Source organism: Phyllobates terribilis, unplaced genomic scaffold, assembly GCF_046119375.1.
Source record: "Phyllobates terribilis strain yellow unplaced genomic scaffold, ASM4611937v1 Scaffold_9__5_contigs__length_417890890, whole genome shotgun sequence".
Classification (NCBI taxonomy): domain Eukaryota; kingdom Metazoa; phylum Chordata; class Amphibia; order Anura; family Dendrobatidae; genus Phyllobates; species Phyllobates terribilis.
Genome location: NW_027362769.1, coordinates 336,832,223 through 336,841,599, shown reverse-complemented (window position 1 = coordinate 336,841,599; position 9,377 = coordinate 336,832,223). Strand labels below are relative to the sequence as shown.

The 9,377-nt window shown below is 39.9% G+C and overlaps 1 long non-coding RNA gene across 1 annotated transcript; it reads right to left on the bottom strand.

Annotated features, from left to right (window-relative positions):
* Positions 1 to 2,321: 2,321 nt before the first annotated feature.
* LOC141160987 (uncharacterized) lies at positions 2,322 to 7,815 on the bottom strand. Its single transcript, XR_012250603.1, has 3 exons — positions 7,625 to 7,815; positions 7,322 to 7,538; positions 2,322 to 6,358 (listed from the first exon to the last, which is right to left on the bottom strand). It is a non-coding gene; the product is annotated as an uncharacterized lncRNA (long non-coding RNA).
* Positions 7,816 to 9,377: the final 1,562 nt, after the last annotated feature.

Genomic DNA, 9,377 nt, shown 5'->3' with positions numbered 1-9,377 from the left:
GAAAGCAATGCAAAAGTGCAAAAACGCTACCTGTGAACATAGCCCAAGGTGTGGAGGAGTATTTTTGTTTTTGATTATTTATTTTGCCTTATATACAAGTCATTACCCTGGAAAGGATGTTCCTTAACATATTTCCCAGGAAAATCCATTTTAGTTTTGTTTTTGTATGTTTTATTGTGAGTCCGTAAAAGTGGCGTAATACTCTGACCACGTTGTTGACAGCAGTGATCTGGGAGTCAGAAATGCTTCCAGGGGTCTTCCGCATGCTGTTCCCATGTCATTTGAGCACTGTTCCCATCGATTTGGGCAATTTTTAGGCCCTCTTCAGACCGCCGGGGGGAGCCGCCTGAAAAATGCTCGAGTTTCCCATAGACTTACATTGGGCTCGTTGCTCAGTTCGAGCACCTGAGTATTCCAATTTGCTTGACCCGAGCAACGAGTACCCCAGCATTTTAGTGCTCGCTCATTACTAGTCAGCAATGATGATATGCTGCTGCTAGAAATAAAGCATATCAAGTTGAATTGAATCAAATTCGACATGAATTTCCAGAAAAGTTTGCATTCACTAGAATTCAATTTTTTCAGTATTCAACTTGCAAGAATATCACAAAGTAGTTTACTACCATTTTGCTGGGCTTTGAGGGCTGGGAAAGGGTTACAATGAAAAAAAAATAAAAACTACATCTATATTTCCTCACCTGTATTTACTCTTTTTCCACAGCTCCCCGGTCTTCTCTTCTTCTCCATTCCGGCCCTGAGGCCATTAGAGGCCTATGATTCATAATCACATGAAGTCAACTTGAGGCCTGTGATTGTCCTCACGTGGTCACACATGGAGACAATGCATGTTGTGACTAGAGATGAGTAACCCCATCGTTAAACGCCGAACATAGACTTTTCCCAGAAGTCTGTTGCAATGTTCGGAGTTCCAGGGGAAGTCCATTGCAGAGAGAGAGAGATTTTTTCCTGATTCAAAATTCGGGTCTCCATTGTTTTAAATGGGGTTCAGGTTCCGGTTCAAGTATGGCTACAGTCCTGGTACTCGAACTGAATTTTGGACTAAACTTCGGGTTGGATACCACAAACTGAACTTTCATGGGTCCACTCACCCCTAGTTGTGAAAGAGGGTCTCTCTCTACAACAGACTTTCCCCAAAACCCCGAACATTGCAACAGACTTCCGGGAGAAGTCCGTATTCAGCATTTAGCACCGTTTTCATGAGTGTGTCAGGGTTGACAGACAGTCATATGTCTGGCTGTAGAAGGTCACTGTGTTTGGGGTTACAAACATCTCCCTGATCCTTTTAGGATTCCTCTCTCTTTAGGACCCAGCGTTGATCCTCACCTTGCTTGGGGATTATACCTTTCCCTTTAGGACCCTGAGGTATCCTCACCTTTCTGTTGTTAATCAGCACTTCCTTGCTGTGTCCTTAAATACATTCAGATCCTCAGATAGTTACTGGTCATAATGTGTTATACCTATTTAGGCCTGTGATTCTAGTAGTTGACTAGAATTACCTTGGCGTTCCTTAGTGGATTGTTGCTATGCTTTCTCCGGTGTCATCTTGGAGCTAAGTGTATTCCTCTGTTTGTTTTCCCTGTGCGTACTTTAGTTTGTAAGGGGGCTGACTTAGTGCTCACCCCTCCTGCTCCCTACCTAGGGCATAGCCTTAGGGTTTGCTAGGGCCAGTTTTCCTGCTTGGCGATAGGTGCAGAACCTATTTAGGGTCTACAGAGGAGTCAGGGTTGGTCATTAGATCTGGTAAGGGGTCTCTCTCCCTTTCCCTAGTTGAAGGGCTCCCTCCCCTTTTTCCGTCGTTATACGCTGGGTTCTCCCCATACCTAGCATGACAACTAGACACTAACTGTCCGGTATGAACTTTTAAGTTCAAGTTTGCTCATCACTAGTTGCGATGATACATTGGACCCCCATAGAACTGCGTAAGACTAATCACAGGCCTATGATTGGCCACAGCATGAAAATGGCACAAAGAAAGAAGAGTGAACCAAGAAGCTGCAGAGTGAGTGGTGGAGGTGATATAAGAACAGATGGGGAAGGGTAAGAAAAAAGTTTTTGGGTTTTTTTACTTATTCCATTGCTCCTCTCCAGAGCAATTTCTATAAGGACCGGATTTATTTGAATCAATTCTAGTCTGCCAATGGAATTCAAGCGAATCAGCCTAAATTGAATTTCGGGAGATTCTATTATCTCTGTAATTGATGTTTTGGTATTTTGGACAATGAGTAGATTACATTAAAACGCTGATTAAAACAAGCAAAACTTAAAGACATTTTTCTTTTTGCCTGGCATGGACTTTGCTCAACAATATTTATTACAAATTTGGGAATGATTGTGGACACATGCAATAGATAACATTGCTACAGTTAATGATGGGAACATATGGATTGCTTAATATTTTCCAAGTAAATGAGCTCAATCTGCTTCCTTAAAAAAAATTAAAAAAACAAAAACCGTTTAACCATGTTCTGTGTTCAGTTTCATTAACCAAGAAATGTCACAATTACATAATGCCTGCTGTTTAAACATCACTTTTAATGCCTGTTTCAAGCTACCCAGTAGTCATGTTCAATCAGCTCAAAGGAGGCGTTCACATAAAAAACACTGAAAAAAAAGCAGTGATTAGAATACAAATATAATATATAGAAAACCAAATACACATTCTGACAGGTATATTAAAAAGTGTTTAAATTAAAAACTATATTTGTAGTCAATATCTACCATTCACACCGCAGCTTTCATTTTAACCGGAGCAGATTTCAAAATGAAAGCTGATCTCTGATTGGTCACTATGGCCAACAAATACAATATTTTATTTAGTCACTAAAAATGAATGAGGTACGTAGTATTTATATTTTACACCTTATAGTAGATATAACCAGATTCTAGATATTTTTATGATAATTTTTGTTCTACCTTTCTTCCAAGAGCCACAGCTTTTTCATTTTTACATCAACATACGACAACATAAGACGTAGAAGACTTGTTCTTTGCAGATCGAGCTGTACTTTTGAATGAATTCATTTTATAATTAAATTACTAGAAAACGTAAAAAAAAAATGCCAAGTGCAGTAAAATTCCACAATTTGTTTTTTTGTTCGGTGGAGGAATTGGTTTTTTGGTATTCGTTATTTGGTAAAATGACTTATTATCATGATTCTCCAGGTCACTATGATTAGGGCTATACTGAACTTGTATAAATTAGTTTTATAGGCTGTGAAAATAAAAAATTTGTAAAATAAAAAATGTTTTTTGTCACAATTTTCCAAGACGATAACGTTTTCAATTTTTTGGTGGATGGAGCAGTGTGAGTTTTTTGCGGGGTGAGTTGACGTTTTTATTGATACCATTTTGGGGTAGATCTGACATTTTGATAGTTTACAACTGTATTTTTTCATGAGGTTACGGCGACCAAAAAACACAATTCTGGCCTTTAATTTTTTTCTCATTATGATGGGTAATACATTTTCTATTTTGATAGATCTGACTTTTACAGAAACAGCTACAGTACAGACCAAAAGTTTGGACACACCTTCTCATTTAAAGATTTTCTGTATTTTCATGACTTTGAAAATTGTACATTCACACTGAAGGCATCAAAACTATGAATTAACACATGTGGAATTATATACTTAACAAAAGAGTGTGAAACAATTGAAAATATGTCTTATATTCTAGGTTCTTCAAAGTAGCCACCTTTTGCTTTGATGACTGCTTTGCACACTCTTGGCATTCTCTTGATGAGCTTCAAGAGGTAGTCACCGGAAATGGTTTTCACTTCACAGGTGTGCCCTGTCAGGTTTAATAAGTGGGATTTCTTGCCTTATAAATGGGGTTGGGACCATCAGTTGTGTTGTGCAGAAGTCTGGTGGATACACAGCTGATAGTCCTACTGAATAGACTGTAAGAATTTGTATTATGGCAAGAAAAAAGCAGCTAAGTAAAGAAAAACGAGTGGCCATCATTACTTTAAGAAATGAAGGTCAGTCAGTCCGAAAAATTGGGCAAACTTTGAAAGCGTCCCCAAGTGCAGTTGCAAAAACCATCAAGCGCTACAAAGAAACTGGCTCACATGAGGACCGCCCCAGGAAAGGAAGATCAAGAGTCACCTCTGCTTCTGAGGATAAGTTTATCCAAGTCAAAAGCCTTAGAAATCGCAGGTTAACAGCAGCTCAGATTAGAGACCAGGTCAATGCCACACAGAGTTCTAGCAGCAGACACATCTCTACAACAACAGTTAAGAGGAGACTTTGTGCAGCAGGCCTTCATGGTAAAATAGCTGCTAGGAAACCACTGCTAAGAACAGGCAACAAGCAGAAGAGACTTGTTTGGGCTAAAGAACACAAGGAATGGACATTAGACCAGTGGAAATCTGTGCTTTTGACTGATGAGTCTAAATTTGAGATCTTTGGTTCCAACCACCGTGTCTTTGTGCGACGCAGAAAAGGTGAACGGATGGACTCTACATGCCTGGTTCCCACCGTGAAGCATGGAGGAGGAGGTGTGATGGTGTGGGGGTGTTTTGCTGGTGACAGTGTTGGGGATTTATTCAAAATTGAAGGCATACTGAACCAGCATGGCTACCACAGCATCACAAACTAGGCTTCATAGGGGAACAGCAGAACCCTAGCTTCAGCAGACCCCTAGCTATAATGACAACCCATTGGCACCCTGCATTCACATCTCAAGGGGCTTAATGAGAGCATGAAATGGCTCGCCCATCCCCCGCATCCTTGGTCTTCGCGTTTTAAGTGCCACTGTCAGATATTGATATCCATATCTATGGTGAGGTCACTTTGACATTACTAAAGCTGTGTAAGATTGACGAGTTTGAAAGAGTGTGGAAACAGTCCTAGGAGACCTCAGAGTGTTACACACATCTTTTCAGGGCAATTAGAGGTTTTGCAGTATTGCGATTTGCTGCAAATCGAACTTTTGGGAAAAATTTGGTGAACCTTTCAAATTCGAATTTAAGAAGATTCACATCTCTACTTACTTTGCTTCTCATTAGTTCTTTCTGTGGACTGTGATGGTGCATTTACATCTGCCAATCAGTTGTCATTTACTGACCTGTTTGGATAGGCCGACCAGAATTCTCTGGCATACAGATTGATTACACAGAATATTCTATTATCGGCAGCACATCGCCTGTTTACACAGGACAATGTGCTGCCAATAACAATGACTTTTAAGCCAAATCATCATACCTGACGAACGAGCATTTTTTTCGTTTGTCAGGAGATGGCTGGTCAGCTTATTCAGGTTGATAATCGGAAACAGACATCCCTAAGAATGCTCGTTAACTTATCGGTTCGTCTTAAAGGTCCTTAATCTCATATGTTTACTGATCATAACACATTTCTCTGACTTTATAGTGTTAGTGCTCCATTGTACTACAGTTTGGCTGCCGACTACCCTTGTTTCAACATGGACTGGTACACTGGTTCTTGTCCTACAAGATCATTACGAGATCCCTTGCTGTCGCTAATCATCGCTTTCTCCTGTAGCCCTTCCAAACCTGGTTTCTAAGTCTCAACGTCTTGTAGGATAATGCAAGGCAGTGACCTATCTGCTCATATGATTTTGCTATTGAGGACAGGGATGGATGTGACTAGAAATAGGTATGATGGATAAAGAAAGGGAAGAAACAGTGAGCAACAAGCAGACATTGACAGGAACTAGATACTCCAGGAGAACTTCATGACTATGCATCTGTTAAACAGATGTCACATATATTTCTCTATGAAAGAAAGTGCATAAATAAATATACCCCTTCTAATTTTAGTAGAGCATAGTCAAATGGAAAATCAAGGCACTTGCCATGTACACATCACTAGGAATGCATTTGATAATCTTCATGAATGGTCTTATTAGTTGATGATTGTAAGTTAATGGACATAATAGGAAGTCCAGGAATCCTGACTATTCGACCATATGAGACCCACATATTTTGGATTTGTCTCCATGGCCAAAAGAAGGAGACATCATCTCTAAAAAAACAAAAAAAAAAGCTAAAAAGAAAAACAAGGGTGAAAAATAAATATAGTCTTAATATCCTTCCATCATCTTAATGAGGGAGCATATTGGGAAGAAATCCCTAGCAAGAGATGACATTTTTCCTACCATCAGGAATGATTGTACTTTTGTCATTCTTTTACAATTTTAGTTCTCATCATTGATGTCATTTTTATGGAAACGTGTATGCAATATGGTACAAGTTAGAGGTTGAGTTACATAACTTAGTTCTATGGTCACAACTTTAACGCCAAATGAGACGTAGACGTAGATTTTTGATGGCAGGCATGTTTTATCACAGCCAAAGAAGAATGGTGAGCCACTCCTACAAAAGATAAAAAGGAAGAGTAGATTAGAGCAAGCAAGTACAATACTTTAAAAGGGCTTATTTAGGGGAAGAAAAAAAATGCTTTTAGTAGGGCTTTAGATTGTGAAGGAAGCTATTTTGTTTTCAGTGTCTTCCATCTTCTCTGTATCAACAATGTGCATAGGCTTATGTACACGCAGCCCCCACCCAACCTGAAGAACAAGTTCGGAATTCGCCCTGGATGACTGCAGACTATATATATTGTGCATGTCAGGACCACCCTTGAATATTTGCCATTCTTTTTTTTGCCTGTCTATATAAACCTGCATTTGAGTCTAAATAAACAGCAATTTACATTGGGTATACAACTGCTATATCTGTGTGTGCTGCTTCTTCCAAGTTGCTTGTATATATTAATTTTTATTAAATTTTGCACCACACTGGATTGCAAGGAGCATATTTCACTCACAAGATATTCAATAAGTGAGAAGAATCAAATATTTTCCATCAATTTAATTTATTGGATTTTATAGTATTTATAATTATTATTTTCATCATATTTTCATTTTTTATTATTTTTATTATTATTACTAATAGTGTACAGTTTCAGAAATATTTTTTAATTGTCATTTCACTACTTGAAAGGAAAAAAGGGATGGGGGACAGTCACATGGGTGCACGTCAGTTTTTTAATTGATATATAACATATTCGTTACTAAAAAGATCTGACAGAAAGACAATGGCATCAATTTGTTTTTGTTTTTAATTCCATTTAATAAAAAAATGTTTTAAGTGAATGTAAAAAACTGACATACACCCCATGTGACTGTTCCACCCACCCCCCAATGAATTTTACATTGATTAAACTGCACGTAAGTTCACTGTTCCCTGTACATGTGGTTGGAAGAAAACAAAAAGGAAAAGTGTTCCCTGTGTAAATTGGCAACCGATAAGGACAAGATCCAAGTAATTATTGCTCACCTTCACTTGTGCTGGACAGGCATAACACTGCTACAGGGTACAAAATGGAGAGTTTTTCGGAGCAGCTGCCACACCGATCGTCAGTTCCCCACCCTCACCGGGCAGGAGCTGCAATGCTGTACTGAATAAGCACACTCTTGGAAGAGCTGTATGACGGAAGGCTTCCCCAGTCAGCTGCTGCACCAACCGCCAGCTCCACTATCTCCGGGGGCAGGAGCTGGAAATACAATTCAGGAGGAAATGTGAAAAAGAAGGTGGTGGATGTGTTCCGGGCTCTGCGATGAAGAAGACTAGTCTACTCACAAGATGAGACGTTTAATGGCACTACGCGTTTTTGGAATGGTCCGTCGCCTTCATCAGGTACACCTGTTGAAGGGGACGGACCATTCTTGAAACACGTAGTGCTACTAAAGGTCTCACCTTGGAAAATAAACTGCTATTCACAAGATGAGACGTGCAATGGCACTACGTGTTTCATGAATGGTCGGTCCCCTTCATCTGGCACACCTGATGAAGGGGACGGACCATCCCTGAAATGTGTAGTGCATTAAACGTCTCATATTGTGAATAGGCTGGTCTCCTCCATCGCAGTGCCCGGAACATATCTGCCCCCTTCTTTTTCCTTTTTCCTCCTGAATTACACATGCGGTTGTCCTGAAGAAGGAGTCGGTTTTGACTTTGAAACGCATTGACAATAAACCATTTTTATAAATCATCGATTCTTGTTTGACAATCCAGCAGCAAAGATCAAGTCCACCTTTGCTGGTATCTTGGCACATTGGATGCAGCAGAAGTTTTACGCTATACAGTGGTTGTGTCACACACGACCCCACTAGGTGAGCGTATAATTGCATGTTTTCCTATCCTGTACAATCTGGATAAGACCCTATTTGTGCTTTACGGTTTTCCTTTGCTTCAAAACCTGATAGTGTAGCATATATCATATTGCGTAACACTAATTCAATCTCTAATTCCACTATAAATAGGGTTTTAAACAGAGGCAAGCGCTCCAGCGCCACCATTACCCAGATTAGTACATCTGCATTAATGCAGCGCTTTGTATTAAAGCATCTAGTCAATCTATGTTCACAATACTATTAAGCGTATCCCCTACGGTGATACTTTCTGTGCAGATACCTAAATAAATTCTAGAAATAGATTGTTCCCCAAATTATACAACCATTTATATTTTAGTTTTGCTTTCATACATTGAAAGCCTGGGGAAATCTAAAGGATTTTTGCTGGTAAAATGATTGACTTAATTGTCCATGAAAACTTTTCACCAACTACAGGTGTACTCAATTAACATCTCATTAAAGAAAAACCTCTTGAACTTGTAATAAGCCTTCAGCTTTGTATAGTGTAAATGAAGGATATAATTGATAGCAGGAGCGATGCAGGGTTAAGTGCCTTTAATAACATTTACTCTCTTGATAAAGTTCACCTTGTGCCATTGATAGCTCAAAAAGAGGGAATGAATATTATTCGGAAAATAATAACTAGTTTTAGATGTTCTGGATATGTTTGTGCAGTATCCATTATAGCACAAACCAATCTAACCAGATATATAGCAGATGTCCTAGATGTGTATGTGTGTCTCAGTCAATGTCAAAGGCATATAAATGACATCATTTGCATTATTTAGATGATATGTCTAACCTTTTCTACTATTCCAATGTATCTAAAATGAAAATTAGGCAACTTTGTTAATGGTTTTGGCAAAAATTGCTTTGTGTCTGTAACGGGTCTGGGAGGTGGAACCTCTGAGCAACAATACAAAGGGGCAGTCCTTGCAAGGAAGCGGGTGGCTCCCAGGGAAGGTGGGCAGGTAGTCACGGCAAGTGACGGGGACAGTCTCTGGGTAGAAGGGCAGGAGGTCACGGCAAGTGACGGGGACAGTCTCTGGGTAGAGGGGCAGGAGGTCACGGCAAGTGACGGGGACAGTCTCTTGACGGGCGGGTGGTCACGGCAAGTGACGGCTAAGACTCCAGATAGGCTAGCAGGCGGGTAGCAGGTGGACGCTCCCAGGTGAGCGGGGAAGAGTCTCTGGACAGGC